Raw genomic sequence first — 3,905 nt, forward strand, 5'->3', positions numbered from 1 at the left:
GTGTTAAATTATTCGACGGTCTCGTCCATGATGTTTACAGATCCTTGTTACAGCATATATTAGCATTTAATTTATTTCATCCCATTTCAAAGCTTGTGATGCTAACTGTCAAACGTCGAGTTAAATATATAATGTTGTATCATTAGGGATAAAACAAAATCATTTGAATTTTTTTACCCATTGTAGTGATGTACATTGTAATCTTGAGCTTTCAATTTAACTTCACTGCAAATCCTTGTAGTGACGAAGATAAATAAAATCAAATATATATATATTTAAAGTATACGCAGCTTTCATCAGAAAGTCATAATTGTTTGATATATTTTATTCGATAGATAAGGGTTTTGAGAGATGACCAAGATGTTCTAAAGAAGAAACTAAATAAATCCAGAACAAACCATTATATTACCATGACTTATTTTATACAAACTTTGGTTAATCTATATAGGCGGTGTTTTGTATAGTTCCTAATTTTTGTTTTAGCCTTAGCATTGCCATATCCAAGCACTTCTCAAGTTTTGAGGAATAAAACTACGATCTATAATTGCTAGAAAATAGATAAAAAACTGACATATTGCGCGATATTGTCGTCCTTATATAGTATTATCCATAACAAACATTACATTTTCAAGGCAATAAGAATATTAGTAAAATACTTTACACATTTTAAAATGACGAAGAAATGTGAATTTTTACAAAGCACGTATATACTGATTGATCACTTTATTATGACTCTACCTATTATCGTATTGCACCCGATTTCGTTGCGATAATAATTAGACTGAGCATGGAATGGACGCAACAAAAATGCTGGAAATTATCTTGTTCGAATATAACTCTTTCGTCGTAGAATATGGTCCATAAATATCAGTAGATAAATCCAGCAGCGAACTTGATATCCAAGTTTTTACCGAATATGTTTAATCGGATCAAAACCTAGGTGATTATCCTGAACTGGAAAATGACTGGAATCAATGTCCTGCTCTTCGAAACAATTTCGGACAATAAAAGTGTGGTGGATTGCTCCATTATCGTCTTGGAAGATCATTTGTTCATTAAAACGAAAATGCGTCATTGTGGGATAGAGTTAATTGTTAATTGTTTTTGAATTTCGCGCAAATCTACACGAGGGCTATCTGCGCTAGCCGTCCCTAATTTAGCAGTGTAAGACTAGAGGGAAGGCAGCTAGTCGTCACCACCCACCGCCAACTCTTGGGCTACTCTTTTTACCAACGAATAGTGGGATTGACCATCACATTATAACGTCCACACAGCTGAAAGGGTGAGCACGTTTGGTGGGACTGGGATTCGAACCCGCGACCCTCTGATTGCGAGTCGAGCGCCCCAACCACCTGGCCATGCCGGGCCATGGGATAGAGATGATCGACAATAACGTTTCATGAGGATAAACATTAAATGTTGTTCACCATGCTAAAGGAATCAAAGGACCAAATCCCTGCCATAAGAAAGACTATTTTAAGTAACTTCCAATGCCAGAACAACACAACTTTAGTTTAGTGTATTACGTGGTGGTTTTATCCATATTTTTGCTTTATCTTCAGTAAACAAATGGGTAAAACACATCACGCATTTTAGTAATTTATTCTCCATATTTGGAGTTATAATCCCACTAAACCTATACTTTCCTGTTCGTATATAAAGTAAGTGGTTTTTAGACTGTTTGTCAGTTACCATTCAAGCTTTTCGTTATGTTTTCCGAATGATATGGCTTGAGATAGTCAAATCTTGATCACCGTTGAAGGAATCAATCAAATGGTATACAGTTTGACATCTGCTGCACTTTAAAAACTTCTTCAACCATCTTTTCGTATTCTTGCAGTAGCAACAACATATATTTTCGGCTGACACTTATCATAAGCTGAAATGACAGATGTTTCTGAACAATAGGTAAAAAAAGCTGTCTTTAATAGCGACGCTTCCACTAGTCGACGAACTACGATGATGCTCTAGAGATCTATTTTTATTCACGATCATCTTGTAGAAACATGATAGAACTACATATTTGCACTTATAGAGAGAGCTCAGCCAACCGACATATCACATGATCAAGTTATTTCGCTCAAGAAAATACATGAAATGTTTTTAAAGTTGGTGAGTATTCTAATAAAGTTGCCAGACGGTTAAACAGAAAAGGAAAAAACACACACACAAAAGTATCTTACTCAAGTAACATTCTTCTGCAATACAGCGCCTATATATATATATACTAAGAATGTCTTGATATTTTTTAGTGGGTTTGGCTTATAAGTTAGTTTAAAGGAACCAGAAAACGGTTGCAATTACGCCCGGATTTATCTGATTGGTCTAACAGCACTTTAATTCTTCATTTGGCGTAATAACATAACAAGAAACGTTCGAGAAATAGAATTAGTAATAAAATAATTTTCGTATTTTTCAAAATTTCACGTTATTTAATGTGAATTTGCTTCCTCATCGAAGAAGAGATTACTTGTAAACAATACACAATAGAAGATTTTACACTAACTAGATCTCCATTTACTGTATATTCCTCGCTGAATTACACGTCTTATGATTGGTCTTTTCTTTGTCTTCATTTTGGAATCCTCATGATCCTTAAAGTGTTGCCAGCTTTAATAACTTACAACAAAACACTGAAAATAACAGAATAACACAAATACTTTAATTCGAAAGTACATAAAGAAAAAGAGTAATCTCAGTAAAATAGTAATTTAGTTTCACATAAAACGTAAATCTTGTTATTTGCGACAATTGTAACAATGAACTGTGATAATTATGCCTAACGACGGCAGCAAACATTATTTCTAATGAAAATAGTTTCTCACGTAACATTTGAACGAATTCGATGAATATTTATGAGCTTCGTTTTGTTTTCCTTTTCCTGGTCAAACTCACGTGATAGGTAGCGTTAATTACGTTTCCGATTATTTTATAGTGTTGAGATGTGGCTAACGTTTGTCTACATTGGTAGGTAGATTTATAACGCAGGCTGGTTCAATAGCTTGTAAAAACGAACAAGGTAAAAACTATTTAAATCACCGTAAACATAGCTATCTTCTAAATAATTTGCACTACCAATAAGCTGTAAACATTTTCCAGACTTAAAAACTGTAAACAATTTCAAATGACTTCTAAACACTTGTACTGCCAGTAATCTGTTCACAGATACTCGATTATAAACCGTAACTAAAAATGAGCTTTAAGAAGTGTTCACTGCAGATATAAAATAACAGTTAACTGTAAACTGTTTCTAATACCTTAAAGCCGGTAAGCAATTCAAACTCAAGTTGATTGTAAACAATATCAGCTACTAATATAGTAAGCTGTAACAAGTCTCAGTTTTCATTTATTTAGAAAATTCCTATCACGAGACGATGTGCTACTCTTAAATATTGATGCAGTTATAAACAGTTTTACCTATCAGCCAACTGTAAACAGTTTCAAACGGATAGATAGCTAGGGAAAATTCCAACTGTCAGTTAACTCTAACATTTCTTTATCAATTGTAACTAGCGTATAGCCCGTTTAAAACGGCTACTGGTGGGAGAGCTACAATCTGGGGTTTGATTCTTCTCTCTGGACACAGCAGATAGCTCGAAGTGGCTTTGCTATGAAAACAGACATCGTCAAATATGACGGGGCAAGTACTACCACCCAATAGTATACCCTAACCTCACATTTTATAGCTAACTAAAATAAATAGAATTTGCGAAATCAAACTTGACCAACAAAGACGCAGAAAAGTGCAGTCGAGGCAGTCAAACGTGGTAAATTCCTTTGTGAGCTAATAAAAATTAAGATCATTCATGAAATCAATTTTGGCGTATTCATAGAATATTTGTTTTGTAAAAAACGGTTAGATTGACAACTTTTAATACACAGAATAGCCAGTGCGTCTTAGTAAC

The sequence above is a fragment of the Limulus polyphemus genome, unplaced genomic scaffold, assembly GCF_000517525.1.
Source record: "Limulus polyphemus unplaced genomic scaffold, Limulus_polyphemus-2.1.2 Scaffold4212, whole genome shotgun sequence".
NCBI lineage: Eukaryota > Metazoa > Arthropoda > Merostomata > Xiphosura > Limulidae > Limulus > Limulus polyphemus.